This window comes from Balaenoptera borealis (genome assembly GCF_965194805.1).
Source record: "Balaenoptera borealis genome assembly, chromosome: 2".
NCBI lineage: Eukaryota > Metazoa > Chordata > Mammalia > Artiodactyla > Balaenopteridae > Balaenoptera > Balaenoptera borealis.
The window spans coordinates 43756214-43784002 of record NC_138867.1 but is presented as its reverse complement, the minus strand read 5'-3'; the positions used below and the strand labels follow the sequence as shown (position 1 = coordinate 43784002).

Sequence of the window (27789 nt, the reverse complement as noted above, 5' to 3'; positions counted from 1 at the left end):
TTCACCCCTTTTTGACCTACTCACCTGAGTCTGATCTAGGGCTGTTTCCAGTCACCGGTTCCAGCTATTCACTCACGCCCAAGTACGCACTGCTCAGGTCACCACTGCAGGAATGGGAGCGGAAGCGGCACAGCCATTCCTATCAGAAGCTCCTCACTGTGATGGCTGCAGTCCCATAAAAATCTGTACAGAGGACAGAGTAGGTGTTATCTGCCCCAACTGCAGATAAAAGTGAGACATAGAAAGTAGACTGTGACCATAGAACAGGCAGTTGATGGCTGCAGAAGGTCTTAGAACCCAGGACATCTGGCCCCTAAGCTGGAACACTCTCCTACAGCCGGCCTCCACTGCCATGGGGCAGAGTGAGCAGTGAATGTGAACTTGACTTCACGTATTAATCATCCAGCCTCCACTGTCTCTCACTGTTGGGGGAAGAGCTCTTTCCTGCTTGTTGTCCTAAGGAGGGCAAACAACAACCAAATTAGCCAAACAGGCCAGCCCTGAACAAAGTTCCAAAGTGAAGGCCTTTGTTTGTTTGTTTGCTTGCTTGCTTTCAGCCTGTCCCAGGACCCTTTATCTCCATCAGGAATGCTCCCTTAATTCCTGAAGAGTCTTTTTGGTAGAGATAGTGGAGGAAAGAGAGAGCACTGGCCCTCAGGCAGAGATGCCTCTAATAAACTCATTCATGTTGCTACACAGTTTCTTTTTAAAGTAGGGCTACATCCTAAGAGAAGTCTTAAACTGGGTAAATGATTGTATCCTCTTTTTCACAGGCATTTGCATTTTAAAAGGGGAAGACCAAGATTCTGGAATGGCCTTCTCCAATAGCAGTGCTATTGGCATGACCCAGGAAAGAGAAGGGACAGAGGTCAGAGGTGGAGGTCAGAGATCTTTCCAGCTAGTGGTTGCCACCTACTCCAACCACAAGGCCAGTCTAGCAGCCAAAAGCTTTGGGAAGGAGGAGGGGAAGAGGGCGCCCACAGATAGAAGCATCGCACTGGGGAGTGTCACCTTCTCAACTTAATCGCTCTGACATGCGTCCTGGTTGGGGTGGGAGGTAGGTGCAGAGGAGCAAAAACACTTTGAGAGAAGTCCGAGGATCTATCTTGCTTTCTGAAATCAAAACTGAAGCTGACAACATTCAGTTAAGAGGAAAAAAAAAAAAAAAGAACATGGCCGTTAACTGCTTTCTTCTGAATCGCTGACGAGTCACAGGTTCTCTCTCACCCCTCCTCGCCTTCAGTTTTCTGGAGGCTGTCTGCTTGTGTCTTATCTCTTCTCCCTGCATCCAGAGACAGTGCTTGCTTTGCACAGTTCTTGACTCCTGACCAAAGCTGGGTGGAATGCATACTGCTGAGAAAAGCCCCTCTTTGGACCAAGGACAAAGCCCTGCACCGGGGATGGGCTCCTCCCCCGGGCCCTGCTACCTGCGCCCGCAAGCCTGAGATGACCGTGCCAGCCCCTCATGCAAGTGAGGCCAGCCTGGCGGTCCCATGCTGCCTGCTACATGGGCCAGTTCTCTTTGCTCTTTCTTCAAACTGCCTCACGAGATTTGCTGTTAAACTCTCCATGATTTTAGTACCACCTGCTGCCAACAAATATGAGACAGGAATAAAGTTGACCAACAGTTCCAGTCTTTGTCACTGAATTTCAACCAGGAGTTGGTCCCAAGTCCAATGAGAGGTGTCCTTCTAAAAGACACACAGAGGAGAGACAGGCACAGAGAAGAGGAGGAGGAAATGTGACCATGGAGGCAGAGATCGGAGTGATACAACCGCAGATCCAGGCAACCACCAGACACTGGAAGAGACAAGGAATGGAATCTCCCCTAGAAGCCTCTGGAGGGAGCGTAACCCTACTTTTTCCTTATTTCCAACGTCTGGCCTCCAGGACTATAAGAGAATAAATCTCTGTTGTTTTAAGCCACCCAGATTGTGGTAATCGGTTGTTCTGATAAAATACAAGTAAAAGATGGTACCGCTGCCCAATCTGAATCCAAGGTTTGAGAAGTTGTGTGGTGCCCCACAGATGCGCACATCTCACTAGTAAGTGATGGTAGTGATTTAAGAATGAAATAAGAGTATCTTTATTTGTATTGGTTTTTCAGGTGGTGTCTATGTTGTTAGGACCTAAGTACATATTGAATTATTTGGATACAACTACTTAATAAATAGAAGTTTTAAGCCTTTCTTTCTGGCCGAGGAATACTGTGAAGAAATCCCTGAGACAGTGTGCTGCGAAACAAGGGGAAGTGTAGGACACTGGGTGCTGGTGTCAGAAACCCAGGTTCCCTGGATTTTGCATCCCTAGCAGATTGCCTTCTTACACATAGTCCAAGGGGCCCTCTACCATGAAAGGGGAAGGGGCAAAGGAGGACATCCTCCTTCCCTTTAAGGGCACATCCTGGCAGATGGACTCATCACATTCGTTCCCAATGCATTGGCCAGAACGAAGTCACATGGCCCTGCCTAACTGCAAGGGAAGCAGGGACATGCAAACTGTCCCCTAGGTGGCTATGTGCCAGATAACAATGGGGGGTTTATTAGTGTGCACAAGAGCCAGAGAATGAGTATAGGGGATAAACTTGCAGCCTCTGGCTCTGACATGAATGGAAAGTACGGAGCTGTATTCCTTCTCTCTCAATAAGCGGTGATGTTATCCACTAATATTCATCGCTAACTGGACTGAAAGAGAGCGGGAGACTCTGGGAGTAAGGAAGGGCACAATAAAACAGGTTGGAACACTGGCAGCACCAACAAAGAAGGCACACGGCGTGCAGGTGCATGTAGTAGGCGCCGTGTAGAGACAGCACAGTAAGAGTTTTATTGTTTTAGTTTTGTTTTTTGTCTTTTAGAAGTTATCAACAGTCTTCGTCTACAGAGGTAAAAACATTTTGGAGAACAGCCCTTTGTTCTCATAAGAGCTAGTCTCCTTTTTAGGGCAAGACAGTAATAGATTGTATCTTTGGTTTGACCAGTCTTGTTATTACTATTAACTGCTTCCCTAACCACTTGTTTACATGCCAATTTTAACATAAGAACCAATAATTCCCTTCTTTTTTTTTTGAGACTTAAATTTATTAAAAATATTGGATGGACTACGATAGCCTAGACCAAAACTTGATGACAGGGTAAGGCAGTGGGTTCTCAGATTTTAAAAATTCACTGTGAGAGTAGAGGTTGACTGGATGAGTAGGTTGGCTGTTCCACTAGCATGTGGATACCCAAGGGGACCATTTGTCTGGATGGGGGAGGCTTCAACCCTACCACCGGGAACAGGCTTCCCCACTAGAAGAGGTGCTGTGCAGTCAAAATAGTTAGCCATTACCTTACAAAGTCCCCTCCTTTTTCCCCAGCAAGGGTCCCTTCCTCCAGTCTATTTGCGCCACATGCATATATGTCTGTTCACGCGCCACAGCACTATGATTCTATATCATAGGCTCTTTCCAGCCTGGCTTTCCCTGGATTTGCTGCTGGCCTCACAGAGGGGTGACATGGGCAATCTACGCCCCGTGACCAGCTCTGTCCCTTATTTCCCCACAGCCAGACTGTAGATGTAGATAGTTACTAGTGAAGGGGTTGGGAGTGGCTGAAGGACATTACAGTGTAAAAGAACTTACAGCCTGACACAAAACTTGGCCATTTCCAGAGTCCTAGGTCATGAGACCTTTGTTTATGCTCCTGCTACAGTCACATCCTTACTAAATAATTTGTCCCTCACTCTAGGGACACTCTCCTACCAATCCCTCACAAGCTGGGCTCAGCAAATCACTCACAGTGGTCATTTAAATCAGAGGAAGTCCCATGTCCCTTTTTTTTTAAAATTATTTATTTATTTTTGGCTGCGTTGGGTCTTCATTGCTGCGCACGGGCCTTCTCTAGTTGTGGCGAGCGGGGGCTACTCTTTGCTGCAGTGCACGGGCTTCTTATTACGGTGGCTCCTCTTGTTGCAGACCACGGGCTCTAGGCACACGGGCTTAGTTGTTCCACGGCATGTGGGATCTTCCTGGACCAGGACTCGAACCCATGTCCCCTGCATTTGCAGGCGGATTCTTAACCACTGCACCACCAGGGAAGTCCCCATGTCCCTTTTATTTAAGATCACAGAGGCCAGTGTGACAGAAGACCAAGAGGGTGGGACCAGGCCTCTGGCTCCCACCCCACCTCACCCACCCAGCACAAAAGGATGCACAACCTTTGAGCCTTTCTGCTGCCTGATCCTGGGTGGCCAATTCCCCAGGCAGTCCTGCCAAGTAGAAAGCAGGAAGTTCGTCAGGAAATGTAGATCATCATATTACTGTTTTACCTTCTTACAAAGGCTTCAGGTACATAGTCGAAGAAATGTGCCAGCCCTCCAGCTTGGCCTGTCTGGCCCAGGAAATGTGGTCTCGAGTAACACTGAGGCATTTCCACAGCACAGCCTGGGATGGGTCTTAGTACTTGGGGTTTGGTCACCTTCCAAAACAACTCACTCGTGTGAGGAAAACCTGGGCACCCTCATTCTTCTGGTGGTTAGCTACTGGAACACACACACAAACCTCCCAGTTCTAAAGAAGAGAAACGTTTTTCCTAAGTGCCATATAATCTGTAACGATTCCCCTACTTATGAAAAAGCTAGGGACAGCTTTTTATTGTTGTTCTTGCTGTTTCTGTTGATATTTCTGTTTCCCAAACCAGCCCCCATAGGCCCTCAGTGCTCAAAAAGCTGGCCCATTATTATTATTTTTTTAAAATTTTGTTTTATTTATTTTTTATACAGCAGGTTCTTATTAGTTATCTGTTTTATACACATTAGTGTATATATGTCAATCCCAATCTCCCAATTCATCACACCACCACCCCGGCCCCGGCCACATTCCTCCCTTGGTGTCCATACATTTGTTCTCTACATCTGTGTCTCTATTTCTGCCCTGCAGACCGGTTCATCTGTACCATTTTTCTAGGTTCCATGTATATGCATTAATATACGATATTTGTTTTTCTCTTTCTGACTTACTTCACTCTGTATGACAGTCTCTAGATCCATCCACGTCTCTACAAATAACTCAATTTCCTTTTTATGGCTGAGTAATATTCCATTGTATATATGTACCACATCTTCTTTATCCATTCATCTGTCAATGGGCATTTAGGTTGCTTCCATGACCTGGCTATTGTAAATAGAGCTGCAATGAACATTGGGGTGCATGTGTCTTTTTGAATTATAGTTTTCTCTGGGTATATGCCCAGTAGTGGGATTGCTGGGTCATATGGTAATTCTATTTTTAGTTTTTTAAGAAACCTCCATACTGTTCTTCATAGTGGCTGTATCAAATTACATTCCCACCAACAGTGCAAGAGGGTTCCCTTTTCTCCACACCCTCTCCAGCATTTGTTGTCTGTAGATTTTCTGATGATGCCCATTCTAACTGGTGTGAGGTGATACCTCACTGTAGTTTTGATTTGCATTTTTCTAATAATTAGTGATGTTGAGCAGCTTTTCATGTGCTTCTTACCCATCTGTATGTCTTCTTTGGAGAAATGTCTATTTAGGTCTTCTGGCCATTTTTTGATTGGGTTGTTTGCTTTTTTAATATTGAGCTGCATGAGCTGTTTATATATTTTGGAGATTGATCCTTTGTCCATTGATTCATTTACAAATATTTTCTCCCATTCTGAGGGTTGCTTTTTGTCTTGTTTGTAGTTTCCTTTGCTTTGCAAAAGCTTTGAAGCTTCATTAGGTCTCATTTGTTTATTTTTGTTTTTATTTCCATTACTCTAGGAGGTGGATCAAAAAAAAATCTTGCTGTGATTTATATCAAAAAGTGTTCTTCCTAAGTTTTCCTCTAAGAGTTTTATAGTGTCCAGTCTTACATTTAGGTCTCGAATCCATTTTGAGTTTATTTTTGTGTATGGTGTTAGGGAGTGTTCTAATTTCATTCTTTTACATGTAGCTGTCCAGTTTTCTTAGCACCACTTATTGAAGAGACTGTCTTTTCTCCATTGTATGTCCTTGCCTCCTTTGTCAATGATTAGTTGACCATAGGTGTGTGGATTTATCTCTGGGCTTTCTATCCCGTTCCATTGATATATATTTCTGTGTTTGTGCCAGTACCATATTATCTTGATTACTGTAGCTTTGTAGTATAGTCTGAAGTCAGGGAGTCTGATTCCTACAGCTCTGTTTTTTTTCCCTCAAGACTGCTTTGGCTATTCAAGGTCTTTTGTGTCTCCACACAAATTTTAAGATTTTTTGTTCTAGTTCTGTAAAAAATGCCACTGGTAATTTGATAGGGATTGCATTGAATCTGTAGATTGCTTTGGGTAGTATAGTCATTTTCACAATATTGATTCTTCCAATCCAAGAACACGGTGGCTGGCCTATCATTAATCCTTTCAAATAACAAGTCCACAAACCCCTATGGCCAGGCTCCAGCTACACAAAGACTTGATTGAAACTGAAATCATGGCTTTTTTTTACCTTAGACCAGATGAAACTTTTAGGTGAGGTATCCTCCTCTCTTAGCTCCATAAGCCATTGGGGGTTATATATGGATTGATTATTCCCCTTGATCCAGAGTAAACTCCAGCAATGAGGGGAAGTTTTATTAAAACATTGTAACATCAGGAAACCAGGAACAGCCTCCCTCCTAGTTGAGAAGGGAGGACAGCTGCTCTGGATCACCCAGGCTGCAATGGGTTGCCATCATCATGCTTTGGCAGCAGCATGGCTACAGCTGAGGTCATCTGAAGGCTGGAATCCCAGCAAGGTGAGAAGATCCAGGGCTAGTCCTTGAGACAAAGTAGGCACTTCTGTATCTCCAGGCTGGTCATTGGAAGTGGGTCCACAGGGAAGGAATAGGAGTATGAACCTTCCTAATCTGGACATGTGGGCCCTCAAGTGGCATATTCAGAGGCTGTGGGTGGAACTGCATTCCCTACATACCAACTGGTGAAGTGGGACATATGGTTCTACGTAATTTATTTTATTCCTGAAAAAAATGTTATGAGGTGGTACTATTTTTATTCCCATTTTATACACAAGGAAAGTACAATTTAGTAAAGTAGCTTGTCCAATGCCACATAGCTAATAAGTGAGCAAAATTAGATCTGAGCCTAGGTTGCTGACTGTTCTTAACCAGTATGTCCCCCTGCCGGTCGTGGCTGTCAACAAGGGGTGATTGACATCATCATGACCTACCTCCGCATGTCCAGCTGGACCACACTGAGCCCGAGCTTCCCCCTGCAGTAAAGGGAAGACCCAGAGCCAGACCTGGCTCCTGAAATGAGCCCCACTTAGTTGCTCAATAATATTTTCTTTCAATAAGTGCTGATCAAATACACTGAGTGCTGATGCACTCAGGAACATGCTCAGCTTTTAGGAAATAACAAGAAGCCTAACAGGATCCATGCTTTCTAAAATTCCTTGCCATCTGGTTGGAGGAAACAGGAGCAGCACGTATAATGGTAAATGATACAGTTTACAAGGAAGGACTAAATTGTATGGTACTGACTATAATTTTTATAGCTGTTCAGAAAAGAAAGAGGTGAATTTGGGCTGTTTCAGAAAAGGCTTTATAAAGAAGAGACTTGAACCAGACTCTCAAGGACAGATGAGATTTGGAAGGATTGGAAACATAAACACCGTTACTAACCATCTCCCCTACAACCAGATATCATGGCTGGTTTTATTCTTTAAAAGCCAGTGATAGTAAGTTATGTATTTTGCTTTTCTTTTTTTCAACTTCTAAATAGATTCTACATTTAGAACAAAATGATATAAATGCAAAATTTTTAAAAAACACATTACCATTGAAACCATATAACTTTGTGTCCTGAACTTTTCTAGTTAATGCTCATGGGATGTCTTGTGATTTCTGACCCAGTCACAAATAATTTCAATTTAAGACACAGGCAACTGCTGCCTTCTAAGAGATTTTTAAATCTTACTTTTTTAAAAAAAATTATTTATTTATTTATGGCTGTGTTGGGTCTTCGTTTCTGTGTGAGGGCTTTCTCTAGTTGCGGCAAGCGGGGGCCACTCTTCATCGCGGTGCGTGGGCCTCTCACTGTCGCGGTCTCTCTTTTTGCGGAGCACAGGCTCCAGACTCGCAGGCTCAGTAGTTGTGGCTCACGGGCCTAGTCGCTCCGCGGCATGTGGGATCCTCCCAGACCAGGGCTCGAACCCGTGTCCCCTGCATTGGCAGGTAGACTCTCAACCACTGCGCCACCAGGGAAGCCCTAAGAGATTTTTTAAAACATAATAAATGATACAGGATTAAGGTGTCTAGTTCCAGGGACCTGTTCACTTTCCTAATTTTTAACAAGAAGACCAGAAGTTTTTAAAGCTTTGAAAGCAGAGTTTTAGCCATGACCTGAGTTTTACTCCACAAAGCTTTCTACTTCCCATTTCTACAGAGGCCCTGTGCCCAGGCCTCGGCAAACTCTCACAGGCAACCTGAACAATGTGTTGGCTTTCTTGGCTCTCAGATCCCTGAATAATGCCCTACAAAGAGCCGGAAATGCCACTGCCTTGGCAATGGCCCTGAGCTCAGTCTGGTGAGTAAGTGCTGGCTGGAGGTGATTGTAGTGGTGTCTCTGGGTTTGTCTCTTAACACAGCATGCTCTGCATCTTTAGATCCAAACAGGCATCAACAGTTGGATGTTTTGCTATGTTGGCGACAGTAACTGAACAGAGATTGGGTTAAATAAAACCACCACCACCCGGGCCTTCCCTGGTGGTGCAGTGGGTAACACTCCATGCTCCCAATGCAGGGGGCCCGGGTTCGATCCCTGGTCGGGGAACTAGATCCCACATGCATGCTGCAACTAAGAGTTTGCATGCCACAACTAAGAAGGCCACATGCCGCAACTAAGACCTGGCAGAGCATAAATAAATAAGTGAATATTTTAAAAATAAATAAATAAAACCACCACCACCTGCATGGAGGACTTTGATAGGGAAGATGGCTTGGGGGTGGCTCCGTCTGGACAAGAGATCCCCAAATGGCCAGCTGCCCACAAGTCTTGCTAGCCTTTACCAGACTGGGGATCTTTTTTATTGATTGTTGATTGGTGTAAGCAGGAAGCTGTCTATGCACCCCAGTCCCCTGTACAAGGGAGGGAGAAGGGAGTCCTGGGAGCAGGGGGTAAGCCCACAGCGCAGAGGAGAGCCTGGGAAGAAGCAGACGAGACATTCGTCCTCATTTACACCCACGTGAACCCAGGCCAGGCCATATTCTTTAAATCTCCCTTTCAGCATGATGTTGTTTTGGAATCTATAACCCCAGAGTGAGAAAGCAATCCCAGGCAAATTCCTAAAACACTCATTCCTTTCCCAGACAATTGCTCCTAACTGGTCCCCAACGCCCACCTCTAGCGTCTTTCTCATTCTGATCTTCCCTACACAGCGGAACCAGATTCGTCTTCCCAAATATAACTCTATTTATTCAGGGCTTATTCACGTTACACCTTGGCACAGAGAGGATATAGAAAAGAAGTGAAGTGGACTCTAGGCCATGGAATACAAAGATACACCACAACCTTCATTGGCCGAACAGGCCACTCTAATCTGGTCTCCCACAACACTCTTTAAACAACGCTCTGCTCCCTTGGGACTAGGGGTCAGCTTTTTTGATAGGCCTTTACCCTTTCTCTCTGCTTTTCTAGCTCCAATGCTTCCTCAGCATCCTTTCTGAGTCCCACCTCCTCCATTAAGCCCCCTCCATGGCCCTTTCCTGGGGAACCGCTGGCCCCAGCTTCACACCGCTTAGGACAGTCAGTACTCACTTTTGAGCAAAGTTTCCCCCAAAGCAAAAGTCAAAAGTTCTAAGCTATCTTCTACTGTGTCATGGGAAATTGGTTTTTGAATGTCCCCAAGAAACATGTCATACTTCTACCTTGTCAGAATGCCCTGCTCATGAGCTCCCTGAAGTCAGAAGTGCTTGGCTCTTAGGAGCTTTAAAATCATGAACATGAATCATAAATTGTAAAAGTAAGCTCCTAACAAAAATGAGAGAGCAAGAGAGCAAGTGCAGTCCTGCTGAAAAGCCAATTAGCCCATCACTTTCTAAATCTATAAATTCAGACTTTTTTTTATAAGTACCATCAAAAAAAAACCTTTTGAGACCTTCTGCTAAATGTGGCAATCCTTCAAAAATGAATATAAAATTCAAGTGTAAATCCAAGCTTAAGAAGGGGAAATGACAGAGGCTAGTATTTGTTAAAGCTGTACTTTGCAGAGCTGTTCTGTAAATGCTTTTTATTTTATTGACCAGTTTTATAATCCCCATCAGGCAAATGCCTACCTTGGAACTCTGTGTGTGTGTGTGTGTGTGTTGTGTGTGTGTTTTGTGTGTATGTGTGAATGTGTGTTCTAGCCAGTGTAACCTGAGCCAGACTGTATGAACTCGTTAAATAATTAAATGTGTCTACATGTGGACAAACAAATGCATTATTGACAGATGACTATTGAGCCCATCTGGCAAATGCAAAATCATATCTTGTTCAAAAGGACAACATATTTCTTTTGTTCAACTCCTATAGTTAGAAACTACTGTTTCTTTGTTTTTCAAGCAAAATAATTTCTTGAAAGGGAGGAAAATGCACTTTGCAATACTCCTAAGGCCAGCCACACACACCCTAGCCACACCCAGGACCTTGCCAGTGAGTCCTCTTGGGAACAATCTAAGATTGTTCCCCATCTTTGATTAATTTCCCTTTCCAATCCACAGTCCTTCTAGTTTCTCAGTATCATTGATTTCACTCCTAAAATCCTCACATGGGTACCTTCCTCTGCATCCTACTAACTAGACCCTTATATCACCTTCCATTTGGGGAGTTGCAGGAAGCTTGAATTGTTTTAGCTTCTTCCAAGCTCTCCAACTCCAAGCCACTCAAACCAGATGGATTAAGTGAACCAGTGACTGATAAATGGATGGATGAAGGAGGGAATAAGTGAAATTTGTATTTATTAAATAACTGGATTGGCTCTTGATTCTGTAATCACTTTCTTTGCTATTTAAGCAAAAAAAAAAATTAAAAATTATTATAATTATTGGCTAAAATATGTCTGATAGTGTCCCAGTCACCATTAGGGGGTGCAAAAATTATATATGACCTGGTTTTTGACATCAGGCCATTTTCAGTCCAGTTAGAGAGTAAAGATGAACAAACTTTGAATAATTAGTAAATAATAAACTGGTTAAACGATATGGTAAGTGAAACAGGATGGTAGATAAGTGTGGGTGTACTTATGAAGGAACTAAAGACATGGAGGTTATTTCAAAGGGATCAATTAGCTACCTTATGTTGATCATTCTTGACTCTCTCCAGAGAACCTGGAATTGCACACAGTAGGTATCTTAATAAAGAAAAGCATTTGGTTGCAGGAGATAGAAACCTCTCAAGCTCATAGAAATGAGGAGGAAATTATTCTAAGGGTTCAGGGACATCTTGCCGGACCAGAGCAGGAAGTACAGCAAGCCTCACGCAGACAGCAGGGAAGCATCTGCAACCGGGTAACTTCTCTCCATCACCGTCTCTCTCCCTGGGGCAGTAGGACCTCTCGCTGCTGCTGTACAACTGATTCATTCTGGTCTCTCCGGAGATCAGTCAAAAATGCAGCTTCAGGGCTTCCCTGGTGGCGCAGTGGTTGAGAATCTGCCTGCTAATGCAGGGGACACGGGTTCGAGCCCTGGTCTGGGAAGATCCCACATGCCACGGAGCAGCTAGGCCCGTGAGCCACAACTACTGAGCCTGCGCGTCTGGAGCCTGTGCTCCGCAACAAGAGAGGCCGCGATAGTGAGAGGTCCGCGCACCGCGATGAAGAGTGGCCCCCACTTGCCACAACTAGAGAAAGCCCTCGCACAGAAACGAAGACCCAACACAGCCATAAATAAATTAATTAATTAATTTTAAAAAAATGCAGCTTCAGCTCCTTGGTCTATATGGCTTTCAGCTCACTGCCTATCGCTTCCTGTTCCCAAGTACACACACAGCTGGAGAATCGGCTGGGCTCCCCAAGGGCTGACCAGCTGCTGCTTTGGAGGCAGAGTGGTCAGGGCCCTGGGGCCTCTGCTGTGGGTCCTGGGAGCAAAGAAGAAATGATTGGCATCTCCAGCACAGAAGCCAGTCAACGCTCTCAGATCCTATCTTCTGTCTCCGGTTTTACAAGGGAGAATGTTTCTGTTTGAGTAACTCAGGAGAAGGGATGCAAGAGGTTAAGAGAAAGGCTTAATTCTCCTTTCTTCTCTGGGCTAACTCCCCTGGCACTTGGGAAGTGGAAATGTTTGTGATGTATCACTTTGTAATGGATGTGTTTGTTTCAAAAGTAAATTAAGTCATCAGACTTGATTAATGGGCTTAGGTTGAAGAGTTGAGAGGCATGGAGCTCACCTGACAGCCAGAAATACAGCACTGATTTTCACAGCCATAGACCCAGCCCCTCCTGAAGAGCTTTAATTACAGATGGGAAGGAGGTGGGACCCAGCAAGGCTGGGAGCAAACAGGGCATTTTGTGTAACAACTTGCAAATCTGTGGCATTCTTTCTGCTTTGTGTCAGGCTTGGATCTGACCTAGTTTACTTCACACCATGGGCTCTCAAAATTCATGGGAGTTTCAACAACCACACATGGTGGTGTAGCCGCTTGCTCAGTTCCTGCACACACAACCCAGAAGGAGACGGAAGGAAACAACTATGTGTAATTCCTCCCCCTTCCTCCTGGCCTTTCCAGAACTTCAGCCACCCTGTCTCAGTTTTTCACTTGCCTTCAGGAAGGCCAAGCCCTCAGCTCTTACTGGATCCCACTTCATCCCTACATCTGCTTTAACCTCTTGCATCCCTTCTCCTGAGTTACTTTGTTCAGCTTAATGTGGCTGAAAGAACAACAAGGACTTAAATACAAATCCTAGCCCTCCCATAAATTAGCTGTGTGACTATGGGCAAGTTGCTTAATCTCTCTGGGCTCCAATTTTCTTCTCCATAAAAATGAGGCCCTACCAAAAGCAAAGTCCTAGACCTAGGATTCTGCTCTGTCTCCCCCGAGCTAGCTTCGATTTGCGCTTTCCAGAATACATTGCCTCCTAAGTTTTCTCCTGCCATTGCTAGAGCAGTAGGGGGTGGGAGATGGGCAGAGTGCTATTTTAATACGGATTCACGAAACATCTAAGTGTTCCTCATCCTCATACTAATTCTGTGCATGGGTTTTCTCATCTCCCTTCTTACAGATGGGAAACACTTTCTGAGAAGATGAATGACTTGCCAAGGTGTCCTGGCTTAGCCTTGATGGAGTTAGAGGACTGAGGTTTAAAATCAAGCTCAGAATCGAACCCTCACTTAGAACAACACAGCTATTTGCTCCACACCAAATAAACACCAGGCTCCAGGGCTGCTGTGGCCCCATTAGGAGGAAGGGGAATGATCCTTGCATCATTCAGCCATGGTTTGAAGTTCATGCTGCTACGCTGATGAATTAGATGCTTCTCTGAGGACCAGAAAGGGAGGATGGTGCTGAAGCAGCCAAAAGTCATCAACAAACTGTTCTGTCCTTGGTCCTCACCAGTACCATCAGGGCAAAGGCTAATGATCCCAGCGGGCTGAGGTCTATTCTGATCGAACCCAGCCACCTAGTTCAGATGGGGAATCAGAGGCTGTGAAACTCTCCAGGGACTTCATTCCCACTGGCCACTCTGCTGAGAGGGGTCCAAACCACTACATCCCAAGGACCCCAAGCCTCAAGGATACCTGCAACCCATAGTTGCCTTGTGTTCCAGTCACTATGGTTACATAACACAACCCCACAAAACTTAGCGGCATGGACCAACCACTCATGATGCCCATGGATTCCATGGGTCAGGACTATACACGTGGGGAGATGGCTTGTCTCTGATGCACCTTGTCTACAGCCTCGACTGGCAGACTCGAAGCAGGGGGGTGGGTGGCTGGAATCATCCTAGGACTCGTCCACTCAGATATTCAGCACAGTGGCTGCAGGGTAGCTGGACTGCTCACAGGACACCTCGGGACTCCAAAGGCACATGTCCCAGGAGAGCCAGAGCCAGGTGGCAGCCAGAGCACCTTTCATGACCCTGCTCCAGGAGTCACACAGGATCACGTTCACCACATTCAGTTCATCAAGCAGTGACAAAGTTGGAGGGGCGGGGGTGGTGAGGAGCTGGAGGAACAGATAGGGCTGAAAGTATTGCTGTGACCAGTTTTAGAAACTACAATCTGCTATCCTTAAGATCAAGATTCATCTGAACAGTTACATGGTCACCTCTACGGGAGGCTGGCAACATGAATAAATCAATCACCTAGGGCTGAACAGGTTGTCATCTCCTCCATCCGCCCACACACACAAAAATTAGGGCTCTATTAGCAAAGAAAGGAAACTAGATCTTGGGGAGGCACTTAGTGACTTCCCTCCAGCCGGGTTGGTTATCTGGTTGATCCTAGAGTGTGATGCAGAGTAGGGGTCCAACAAACACTCAGCTGTCGTTTGCAGGGGAGTAGAACGGGCAAGTGTGCAGCGCCCAGACTCCCTCCTCACCCTCCCACCCCACCCAAACGCAGCCTCGCAAGGAGGGACTTCCAGCCTGCTGGGAGCCAGCACAGCGGTGAGCCACAGGGGAGGCCCCGCCCATCCAGACACAGAACTCAGCCTCCGGGAGCAGCAAAAAGAACTCTCCATCCAGGTAGCAGATACATTTCCATTTGCCCCGAGGGAAATGGGGGGGGGGGGTCTCTCTGGGGGCATTTCCCGAGGACACCACCTCCCGGATGTTCAGAAAATGTGAAAATTTCAACCCCTTCCCATCAGGTAGCCCTCAACGATACGTGTGCAGCACGATTTTCTTTGGATTTCCACACTGAACTAAGGATTCAGAGCAGTTTTTGTTGCGCTCCAAACAGTTGTCCAGACCGTTGTGTTCAAAGAAGCTAAAGACTTTTTGAAAATAGCAAAAGCACTGCCAAGCATCTTAGAGTTAAAACAGGCTTTATTTTTTTTCCCACAGGCACTTTTGGAGAAGACTCGTGGTCTATGGAAGAAAAGAAGAGAGGAGCTTGGAAGGGCATGCAGCCTCGTAATCTACAGAAATAAGCACTTCACCTGCTGCTCTGACTTGACACCGTGAGGGACAAGGAGGGGCAACCGTGGTTCCTTTCCAGGTTTGCCCCATGCCCGCCCTTCTGTGTAGAGGAAGTCACAAATGGAGCCAAGAAACAAACAGAGAACTGAACTTGAGAAGGAAAACACAGGAGGCCTCATCCAACCCAGAAGTCATAAAGAAGCAGCAGAAAAGGTCTAGAATGCACAGGGTACGTTTCTTTAGTCGTCTGCCAGGATTACATTTGAGTCATTTCTTAACACTTGGCAAAGAGGCTTAGATGTTTAAAACTCCTTTTGTGGCTGGGCAACTGGAAGTATCCCATCAGTGAGGAGCCATGGGATTTAACCTTTTTGTACTACAATCACTTTCACTTTAAAATATTTGATGTTTTAGAGGAGTGCTCTGTTAGGTTGAAGTTTTAACCTGTTCCTGCAGTCACCTAACCAAGCAGTTTTCCAGAAGTGACAGGACTTTCCTGAAATCCTTAATATCCTTAATATTTGGAATCCTTTAATATAATACTTGTAGGTGATCAAACTTCGTATTTTCTGGTACTCTCATATTGGTGATTACAAATTAATTGATATGCATTGAGTGCTAGGCCCCTGTGGGGGAAACAAAGTAAGTCTGTGAGAGAGATTATGAGTCACCCACTTAATTGCATAGACTATAATCCCATGCTAATTTTTTTTAATTTATTAATTAATTTATTTATTTTTGGCTGTGTTGGGTCTTCGTTTCTGTGCGAGGGCTTTCTCCAGTTGCGCGAGCGGGGGCTACTCTTCATCGTGGTGTGCGGGCCTCTCACTATCGTGGCCTCTCTTGTTGCGGAGCACAGGCTCCAGACGCGCAGGCTCAGTAGTTGTGGCTCACGAGCCTAGTTGCTCCGCGGCATGTGGGATCTTCCCAGACCAGGGCTCGAACCCGTGTCCCCTGCATTGGCAGGCAGATTCTCAACCACTGTGCCACCAGGGAAGCCCTCCCATGCTAATTATTGAACGAAATTTCTTAGACCTATCTAAGATTGATTAAGTAAATGATGATTAAGCGTTCTATGGTTAGTGTGCAACTATGAAATTATGATGCAGATTTATGTCGATATGGGTGGGTAACTGCGTTTTCTTCCTAGGGCTGTTGTAACAAAGTACTTGTCATAAACTTTGGTGGCTTAAAACAACAGATATTTATTCTCTTACAGCTCTAGAGGACAGAAATCCAAAATCAAGGTGTCAGCAGGAACTTGTTCTCTCTGAAGGTTCTAGGGGACGGTCCTTCCTTGGCTCTTCCCAGCTTTTGGTGGTTGCTGGCAATCCTTGATATTCCTTGGCTTGTAGATATATCATCCCCATCTTAACATGGCATACTCCCCCTGTGGCTGTGTGCCTGAGTCCAAATTTCTCTCTTCTTATAAGGACATCAATCATTAGATTAGTCATTAGCTTCAACTACCCTGCATCTACCATGTTGTGAGGAAGCTCAAGCCACATGGAAAAGTCACATGCAGGTACTTTTGTCAACAATGGCAGCTGAGTTCAAAATCTCACTGAGCCCAAACCAGGTGCTAGCTCTGTGAGCGAAGAAAGAAGCCTCTAGGTATTTTCAGACCCCAGATGTTCCAGTTACCCCCAGCCATTTGAGTTTTCCCAGCTAATGCCCTGGACTTCATGGAGAAGAGGCAAGATATCCCAGCTATGTCCTCTCCAAACTCCTCACCTAGAGAATTCATGAGCTATAATAAAATGGTTGCTCTTTTATACCTCTAAGTTTTAGGTTGGTTTTGTGTGGCAATAGATCAGATGGTTTACAAAACATCATGAATGGTACAGTCACATTTTTTTTTAAGTATGAATGTATGTGCATGCATAGGAAAAGCCTAGAAAATTTGACCCCAAACTGTTAACCAAGATTATTTGAGGGCAGGGGTGGGGATGGATACCCTCTTCTTTACATCCTTCTGTATTTTCTCAATTCTTTTTACAATGAGTTCATATTACTCAGACAATCAGGAAAAAAGAAGACACTTTTTGTTTAGAAAAAATGTACCACTTAAATATGGGGGTTGTGTTTCCAGCCACAAGTAATGAAGGTTGAGGCCTCTCTGTACCATAACCATAATCAACACCCAAATTATTTTGCAACCAAAGCTCGTTTTAGCTAAGTCACCTGGCACTCCCACGGCTAAGTCTAGTCTCTTCAGGCCTGGGTTATATGGAAGTAGCAGGAACTAAAAAAGAGGTTTGGGCACTTTCTTGGGCACTGTCCTCCTTCAGACCCAGAGCTCCCCCTCCTTTGGGAATGGGTAGGGCAGTGGTTGTGAAGAAGTTTGGGGTGGAGAGAAGGTGGAAAGGACAACAAGAGAAGTGGGAGTGTCCACCGGGGGCCTGACGATGGAGACCAGGTGATGTGGCAAGGGCACAACTTATGCATCTCCATGGCTCGGCATGGGGTTGCCCACACATGCCACGGAACTGGGCCTGCGTACTGCTGATGGTATTTCTACCACTGCCAACAAAGTCTCTAACATAAAGTGTGTCACTAGAGCACATCCATTTCCTTCAGAGATGTAGTATTTAAAGGTTAACAACAAGTCCTGCCAAGGGCACAGACACAAATCTTGGCTTGACAAATGAGGCCTTGGCGCTCTTGAATGGTCACACTTTGGAGACCGAGGGAATGCGGGGAGAAGCAAAAGGCCACAATTAAAAAGAACAGTTCTTGTGACTTCCACAAAAAAATGTGTCAGGATGGAGTCAAGGGTGAGTTAAGTTATTACATGCATGGTTTCTAAGGAAACTGTAAAAGCAAATAGTACATTAGGGAGGAAGGCACTCATTACACACAGGAGAAGTTCCCAAACCCAAGGACCAACATTCCTTTCCAGCAGCAACTCCCCACTTCCACAGAATATTCCACGCAGAGATCCCAGGCATAACTGGCACCCAGCGGCCCCCACAGAGGTGGAGGGAGCCCCAAGACACCGGGCAAGAAGTGGGTGCCAAGGTGCTCTGAGAGGCTGGGCCAGCATGGGATACTTCCTGAGTATCCTACAGGGCGCCATCACTCTGTTTACAGCCAATAGCCACTTCTGCTAAATCTGTGATCTTGTCTGTACTCACTTGCCTATTAGCAGATACTCTGGTGGTTTAGAGTGAACTACTTAAGTGGCTCTGGTTTCTATAAAGAGAGTAGGACATGCAGTGCAAAGCAAAACACATCCTTCCAGCGCCTTCCTTTTGTTCTTCCCTGCCTTTCCTTTTGTTCATCACATTGCCCTGATGTTTTCATAAGAACAAAATGAAACATCCTCAACTCCCAGCCAAGGCAGTTTCGGGCTGGGGAAAGCCCTAAACCTGCCAACTTCAAAATTTATATGATAGTCTCTGCCTGTTTCAGGTCTCCCTCTGATTGGCCTTCACTGTACATACAGCTCCGACAAGATCCTTCACACTCTACTCTTCCCCAACCTTTCCTGGGCCAGAAAAACCTCACTCTAGTTCATTTCCCAGTGACCTTTGTCCTCACACACAATTCCCGAGAACCAAAGCACACCATCCACTCTCCCTGCCATACACACACACACACACACACTAAAATCCATGCTTCTGCTTAAATAAGGCTGTCACCTTCGTTCCCAAGTCAGCAAAATTTGATTGTACTTGCACAAGTTTGACAAATCTAAAGAAAGAGTGTGGGGTGGAATGGAATGTTTTGTCAAATCCTAGAGAAGAAAACTAGAGAAGCAAAATTATTTCTTTTCCCAAGGGTATAACAACATTCCAGTAAATGTTTATGGTTTATGTTTTGTAAATAAATCTGATTGTAAGGATTTATAATTTTGTAAGGATTATAATTTGTTTTCTTTTCAAACAGGAAGCAAATTGGTCCCAATTTATTTATGAATAATGATATCTTTTCTGCAATGATTTGAGGACCTTCTTTTGCATCTACATGTTTTCTTTAAAATTAAAGTCCATTTCTAGACTTCATATTCTGTTCCATTGATCTGTTTAGTTCTGTCTCCGTGTCATACTATTATAATTATTGTAACTTTATAATAAGGCTCAATATCTAGAAGACGAAGAAATTTCTTTTGTACTCTTCTTCTCTAGGATAGCACACTTTAATTACCAGATAAAGTTTAGCATCATTTTAATAATTTTCTTCAAAAATTTATTGGAGTTTTGATTGTGTTTATATTAAATGTAGAGACCAGAGGAAAGTTGTATTATTTTTAAGAGTCTATACTTTTAAAAAATTATATCTCTCCATTTATTCACCCTCTTTAATAGTCTCATAAAACTTCATAGCTTATTTTTATGTGTTTAATGTTTTTTCCTATGTGTTCAATTTTTGCTACTATTGTGAATGCTATATTTTTTCTCTATTTTCTTTTTAATTTATTTATTTATTATTTATTTTTGGCTGTGTTGGGTCTTCGTTTCTGTGTGAGGGCTTTCTCTAGTTGTGGCAAGCGGGGGCCACTCTTCATCGCAGTGTGCGGGCCTCTCACTATCACGGCCTCTCTTGTTGCGGAGCACAGGCTCCAGACGCGCAGGCTCAGTAGTTGTGGCTCACGGGCCCAGTTGCTCCGCGGCATGTGGGATCTTCCCAGACCTGGGCTCGAACCCGTGTCCTCTGCATTAGCAGGCAGATTCTCAACCACTGCGCCACCAGGGAAGCCCTTCTCTATGTTTTATAACTGATTATTATTTGAATATAAGGAAGCTGGGTTGAATTTCTTTGATAATAGATTTTTTTTCCATAACAACTGTTATCTTCCAAACCACAGTTGGGGAATGCTACAGAGAGTTTCAGAAAGAGATTATTAGATGTGGTGACAGTATAATTCTTTATAAAAATATGAGTTCATAGTAGAAAAATCTGCTTTATTTCACACTTTGATATATTGCTGTAAGTTTCTCTGAGCTTGAAACAGCTACTGTTTTCTTATTACAGAACACACCATCCATTTTCATAGTGTAAACACAACATTAAGATCTAATAATGGAGTTGCATATCTCTTTAGAGATTGAACTTCTTTCAATATGCCTTTGCACCTACAAAAAATGGAATCCTAATGCACTCATGCTTGTAAGTAAAAAACGAGAGGGTCTCTATATGGTCCATCATTCACTAAAATAAAACAAATCTTAATTGTGGCTATTTTAGAACATATAGAACTTCTAGATCAGAGATAGTGTATTTATTTACCCACACCAATCCTATTTCAAAAACCTATGAGGAGATCAGAAGAACGTGCATAGTATACTACCATTTATGTAAAAAGGAGGGACACATCTACACATGTGCTTATAAATGTACAGAATATCTCTACAATGATATATAAAAAACTGGCATCAGTGGTTGCCTCTGGAGGATACAGGTAAGCAGGAGACTTACTTTGCACTGTGTACTCTTTTGTACCGTTTGAATTTTCTATCACATGTGGGTGTTGTATTTATTACAATGTTGGATGTTGGAAAGACATTGAGGAACAGTAATACTCCGTGCTAGCAATACTGTGGTGAGAATGAGATGGGAATGTTTTTAATTTGTAAATGGGATATAAGTTGGTACGATTATATTCGACATGTCAGAAGCTTTCAAATTTTCCTTTATCTGCATCTCTGCTTCTTTCTGCTGGATGGACTCTTCAGAGCAGAATTACTGCATGTGGTAGGCAGAATCATGCTTCTCCCAAACGGTGCCCGCACATCCTAGTTCCTAGAACCCGTGAATATGGTATGTTACATGGCAGGGAGGAGTCAGGCTGCAGGTGGAACTGAGGTTGCTGATCAGATGACTTTGAGACAGAGAGATTATCATAGATTACCTAGGTAGACCCAGTGTAATCACTAGGGTCTTATAAGTGAAAGAAGGGGACAGGAGAGTCAGTGTCAGAGTGATGCACTGTGAGAAGGATTCAACCAGCCATTGTTGTCTTTGAAGATGGAAGAGTCCAGGAGCCAAGGAATGTGGGCAGCCTCAAGAAGCTGGAAAAAGCAAGGAAATAGATCCTCCCCTAGAACCTCCAGCATGAATGCAGTCCTGCCAACACCTAGAATTCAGCCCAGTGAGGGTCATTTTGGACTTCTGGCTTCCCAAACTTCAAGGTAAGTTTGTGTTGTGTTAAGCCATCAGGTCTATAGCAATCTGTTACGCCAGCAATAGAAAACTAATGCACTATGTCAAAAAAAGTACTCATTTATAAGAGTAAAAATCTGAAAAGAATCTAAATGTCCATTAATAAAGGAATAGAAGATAAATGATGCTACATTTATATGAAGGAATATCATACAACTAGTAAACACTTAATTGTAAAATTTGTTAAAAGTTATGAGAAAACATTAAGTTGAAAAAAGCAATTTGTAAACCTGTATCTGGTTTCAATTATAAAAATTATATATGCATATAATAGATATGTCACATAAGTCCAGGGTTCAGCTCCAGAAAAAAGAAATTATTCAAGCTATTTCAAACAGAAAGGGAAATATAAAGAATCAGACCCATACAAAATCATGGGGGAAACTGTAGAAATGGGCTCTCAAGGGGTCTCCTAAAAGGTCAAACCAGCCCTGCTAGGGTTAGAGCTACTTTGACATGGATTACAAAGGGGGAGCATCAGGTGGAGTCCTAGCCTGAGATCGTGCATCCAAAAGGCAGGGGAGGGACTTCCCTGGTGGTCCAGGGGTTAAGAATCTGCCTTCCAATGCAGGAGACATGAGTTCAATCGCTGGTGGGGGAACTGAGATCCCACATGCCACGGGGCATCTAGGCCCACGTGGTACAACTAGAGAGGAGCCCACGCACCGCAACAAAAGATCCCACATGCCACAACTAAGACCCGACACAGACTAAAATAAATAAATATATATTTTTTAAAAAGGCAGGGGAGAGGAGATGGTCCCTTTTCTTATAGCTCCTTTTCTCATGACCACTACACTCTACTCAAATGGTATAAAGAATATTTAAATCTAACGCAAAATTTTTCTGCCTTTATAATATTTTTAGAAGACAAGCCAGAAAGAAACACCAGAGACTCTATTATCATTAAGAACACAGGTTCTGGAGTTAGATGACCTGGATTTAAATCCCTCTGGCCAGTTACCTCACTCATGGTGCCTGAGCACCTTTGTCAGTAAATGGAGTAATATTAGTGCCTACCCCACGGGGCCGTCAGGATGGAATGAGCTCATTGTTGCCAAGCACTTAGCAGGGAGCTTCAGCCGTAAAGGAAAACTGCTCAATAAATGGGAGCAATTGTTTTTATAATACTTATCAGGTATTACTTATCAGGTATTAATTTTATCATCAGAAAAACAAAAACCTCACTTCAGAAAAATCCAAGCTGGATGTTAAGCTTCCCCAAATAATCATGGTCTGATGAAAAAAATATAAATTTTAAAACTTGTTGCCTTGTATCAGGTTCTGTCCTTTGTATATCTGCTTCCTGTTGATAAGGGGAATAATAAAGACACACAAGGTCTATTTAAAAGCTAAGAGTCAGAAGACCCTGAGTATTTTCATTCTCAAGGCCATTAATTCTATCCAACAAATGTCACTCTCTATTTGTTGCATTAAAAGCACCCTATTTCAGCATTTCACAATGAATGAATAAGTTTTGGGGGACAAAGGGAAAATTTCTGATAATCAAAGGGGGTAAAGGAGATGATCGGTTTTCAGTGAAGGTTGATTTACTAGTTTGACGCTTGATCATAGAGCCATCTAAATATGGACATTTATAACTGATTAAGTGTAAACTTCTTAGAGGCCACCCTCTTGGTAGTTGCTACTCAATAACCAGCCTGGTCTCCTAATGAAGAACACAAATTCGGGCACCACTATCCCTCCTTATGCGACAGGGACCCTGAAGGAATATGCTTGATGGTTTACACTTCCGCATAGAGATTTTTTTTTTAAATTAATTAATTTATTTATTTTTGGCTGTGTTGGGTCTTCGTTTCTGTGCAAGGGCTTTCTCCAGTTGCAGCGAGCGGGGGCCACTCTTCATCGCGGTGCGCGGGCCTCTCACTGTCGTGGCCTCTCTTGTTGCGGAGCACAGGCTCCAGACGCGCAGGCTCAGTAATTATGGCTCACGAGCCTTGTTGCTCCACGGCATGTGGGATCTTCCCAGACCAGGGCTCGAACCCGTGTCCCCTGCATTGGCAGGCAGATTCTTAACCAGTGCGCCACCAGGGAAGGCCTCATATAGAGATTTGTCACTCGGTGCCACGGCCTCCCTTTGGGATAGGCAGCTCCAGATTCTCTTGCCAAAATGAGAATGTAAGTCCAGAGCTCTTTTCATTGCCGCAGGCTGCACAGGACACCATCAAAGAGCTGATACCGACCAGGGTTCTTGGCCTTCCGCAATCAATAGAAATTAACTAGAGGCCAGACAAGAAATTCAGGCAAGGCTTTACTGGGGCCCCTGCTACCGCAGGGAGGAACAAGAACAAACAACAGTTTCCCTTGCTTGCTTGCTCGCTCCCTGAGAGGCGGCAAGCTTGTTCCTTACATGGGGTGAGGGTAGAGGTGTGTCCAGCGGTCAGGCCGGAGGGGTGACTTAGGTGTTTTGCCCACCCCTCTGGTGGCGTTGAGTGCCGGGGGCATGCGCAGTACCCTGCTTTTGCTCCCAGCACCCTGTTTTTGCTTCAAAAGTGGCAGTTGGGTTTTTTGGTCTTTTGTATCTTTTGTCCAGAATTTGCCCTAACTGCACATGCATGCAGTTATTTTTAGTCCCATACAGTTTCTTTGTATTTTGTTGCCCGAGGAGAGGTGTGTCCATGTGCAAGTATTGGAGCCCTGCAGCAAAGGGGCCCAGGTCCCAGCCTGTCTCAGAGCCACATGGGGTGCTTTAGTTTATAACGACAGCCATCCTTTTTAATTAATTTTAAAACCTCCATGGCTGTATGAGTCAGGTTTTACTCCTTCCCAATCTTCAGCAAGTTTGTGGGTCCGAAAGACATTCACTAGAACATGAGTAAGTAATCCACGATTCTCACTGAATTTCAGCATGACATGTTTAATGGCTTGTTCTTTTTCTACATCAAACAATCTCATGGTCCCCAGAGACAAAAAAAGCATCCAAGTACATGAACTTTAAGGGGCCTAAGTATAAACTCCAATAGGAAGTGATTTTACTTTTATTCCTAAATTCCATTACACACAAGTAAAGGAAGTAAGGCTAATAATTTAGTCAGCATTAGAGATAAGGACCAAGCAGGAAATGACTTTTTATGTGATATCATCCAGGGCCCACATTAGAGGAGGAATGGGCAGGGCAAGCCCTTTGTCCCTTACAGATCTTTCCCAGCCCTCTCTGAATGAAAGAATGGTACAGGCAGGGGCAGCTTTAATGATAAGTTACCTCAACATAGGTTGTACTGCTCTGTGTGACCGTGATGTAGACATTAATATTGAAAGAAAAAAAGAATGAAAAGAGGGAAGGAGGGAAGAAAGGAAGGGAATTAAAATCCTAATTGTTTAGTAAGATAAACCTCAGCTGGGGAAGCCAGTGAATGTTTCTAGGAATTTTATATTCCAGTTAAGTAATTGTGTCCTTGTGTCACTTTTAATATGGGCATGTCTACCTTAGAGAATATTTGAGATGGTGTTCACAGTGCAAAACACTTTCATCTCACTCACGCATCTTTAATTATTGGGCATGAGGGCGCAGGAGAAAGATAAATCTGGCTCAAATCCCAGTTTGTGTGACTTTGGGCAAGTTACTTAGTCTTTTCACCTACAAAATAGATCAATTAATACCTACCACAGAGGGTTGTTGGGAGGATTAAACAAGGTGATGCATGGAAGTGCCCAACAGAGTTGGCACTCAATAAATGTTTGCAGTAACTTTCTCCTATGACTGCTTAGTAGATAACCATTTTTTAGATTTTTTTAAATTGTGGTAAAACACACACAACATAAAATGTACTGTCTCAGTAATATTTGAGTGTACAGTTTAGTGGTATTTAGTACCTTCCCCTTGTTCTACAGCTGTTCTCCATAACTCTATTCATCTAGCAAAACTGAAACTCTATAACCATTAAACAAGTCCCATTTCCCCCTCTCCCCAGCCCAGCAACCACCATTCTACTTTCTGTCTCTATGAATCTGACTACTCTCGGTACCTCCTATAAGTGGAATTTGTCTTTTTGTGACTGGCTTATATCAGAAAACCAATTTTTTAGATTATTTTTTGAGATAACAAATTTTTAAGAAACAAAAGTTTTGGCAACTGCATGTTATATTGATATATTGCCTGAATATCTAACTATTTAGGTAAAATCATAAAGTTTTCCAAAATAAAGGTGATCTATTATAATGTTAAATCATATAAATTGCAATGGATGAATTTTACACAAGTACAGTCAATTCTCAAATCGCCTACCATGTACTGGCACTTGTGTCTTATCCTTTATACGGTTTTGGAAATTCTTGGAAGTCAGGTAGTACCTGGCATGCATTAAGAGTATATTAAATACTAATGGACTAATTAATAAATTAATAAACCAATGGTTTCAGATCCTATTTTATGAATTACTAGCAAGAAAATGTCCATCATAGGGTATTTCCCTTCCCATTGATTCTGTGCCACATCTTTACTCATTGACTGATGGTACTTAGAGAATGCAAAATTATTTAAATATTAACCTAAGCAAAACACAGTTTCAAAGATGAAGTAGATGAAAAACACTTGCATTAGTCCTTTGAAATGCAAACTCAATCAACTTTTGGATCACAAACACTTTTGTGTCCCATCAGCTTCTTTTCATTTAAAACAATTTTTTAAATTTTTTGGCTGTGCTGGGTCTTCGTTGCTGTGCACGGGCTTTCTCTAGTTGCGGCGAGCGGGGGCTACTGTTCGTTGCAGTGCACAGGCTTCTCACTGCAGTGGCTTCTCTTGTTGCAGAGCACGGGCTCTAGGTGCACGGGCTTCAGTAGTTGTGGCATACGGTCTCAGTACTTGTGGCTCACGGGCTCTAGAGCGCAGGCTCAGTAGTTGTGGCACACAGGCTTTGTTGCTCCGTGGCATGTGGGATCTTCCCGGACCAGGGTTCAAACCCGTGTCCCCTGCATTGGCAGGCGGATTCTTAACCACTGTGCCACCAGGGAACTCCCCATCAGCTTCTTAATGTCAATGCACATGCCAGATTTGCTCAGTTTTCAAATTCTGGAGTACTAATTGATTTTTAACAGTAGGATTGGCAAATATTTAAAACATTAAAACATTCAGGCTTTGGGAATTCCCTGGTGGTCCAGTGGTTAGGACTCCAGGCTTTCACTACCAAGAGCCCAGGTTCAATCCCTGGTTGGGGAACTAAGATCCCACAAGCCACATGGCACAGCCAAAAAAAAAAAAACAAAACTCAGTACTGGTTAGGGTGAGGGAAATAGGGGCGTGCTAGGGGAAATCTAAACCTTTAAGAGGGCAATTAAAAATTTTTGTGCATTCTCCCCCTACCCTGCTCCCCCCAGCCCTGCAAGTTCATTTATTCCACAAAGACAGTCATACAAATGTTCAAAGATATGTAGTTGTAGTAAGGTAAACAATGGTCACCCAGAGATACCTACAATTTAATCCCCAGAACCTGAGTACCTGTGAATATCTCATGTTCATGGCGGGAGGTGGTAAAGGCTGCACATGGAATGAAGGTTGCTCATCAGCTGATCTTAATATAAGATGCTCCTGGATGATACCAGACAGGCCCAATGAAATCCCAAAGGTCATTTAAATGTGGATGAGTGGCAGCAGCAGAGTCAGTGTAGGAGTGATTCGATGCTGGTGTGGGAAAGACTCAATCAACATTTGCTGGTTTGAAGACGGAAGGGAGCCAGGAGCCAAGGAAGGAAGCAACTTTTAGAAGCTGGAAAAGGCACGAAAAAGGATTCTCCCCTAGAGTCTCCATAGAAAAATGCAGCCCTGCTGATACCTTAATTTTAGCTCAATGAAATCTGTTTTGGGTTTCTGATCTCCAGAACTGTAAGGTAATATATTTATGTTTCAAGCCACCAAGTTTGTGATAATTTGTTACAGCAACAATAGGAAACTAATGCAATGACTAAAGAAGCTCACTGCAGCATCATTTGTGACTACCCCCCCCACCCAAATTGTAAACAACTTAAACACCCATTAATAAAAGCCTGACAAAATATTGCATCATTACCACGGATGTTGAAGATTTTAGGCTTTCATCAAAGAGAGAGCTGTGGGAGATAACCTCTCTTTCTGCTTTCGTGAGGCCTTGCCTATCAGTTTAAAATAGAAGGGAGGGAAAATATAGCAAAGAGATTCCAGTCAATAAATTATACATGCATAGCAAATAGAACACAACACTGAGATTATAGTACTTTGGGGTCACCCAGTCTTATTTCCTTCTCACCATCAACCTGTAAATATGCCAAGCACTGTGCTAAACATTGGAAAATATAGAGAAAAGAAGCTCACTGACTAGAGAAGGAAGAAGCAAGAGAAGTATACCAAGTGCAAGACATGGCAAAGCAGAGGAAAGCATGGGTACCTCGCACAGGGAGCTTCTCATGCGGGAAGTCAGGGTGGGAAGGCGGGACAGGACAGCTGCCAGAAGGAAATGCCTGAACCCAGTCTCAGAGGAGGAGCGGGATTCAGCCAGACAAAGAAGACTTGGAAGGCCGTCCCAGGGGAGGAAACAGCTTACACAAGGCTAGTCGGTATGATGT

At 43.8% G+C, this 27789-nt stretch overlaps 1 protein-coding gene across 4 annotated transcripts in view; it reads right to left on the bottom strand.

Moving 5' to 3' along the window:
- The window catches only part of SNX18 (sorting nexin 18), a 96673-nt gene that overhangs the window by 33626 nt on the left and 35258 nt on the right, over nucleotides 1-27789 (bottom strand). For 3 of the 4 annotated variants that reach the window (XR_014241841.1, XR_014241842.1, XR_014241843.1), the window contains exon 2: nucleotides 25-183. The exons of the other annotated variant lie outside the window; for it this stretch is intronic. The gene's annotated coding sequence lies outside the window, so the exon portion shown is untranslated. The remainder of the gene's footprint in view (nucleotides 1-24; nucleotides 184-27789) is intronic. 4 annotated transcript variants of the gene reach the window in all.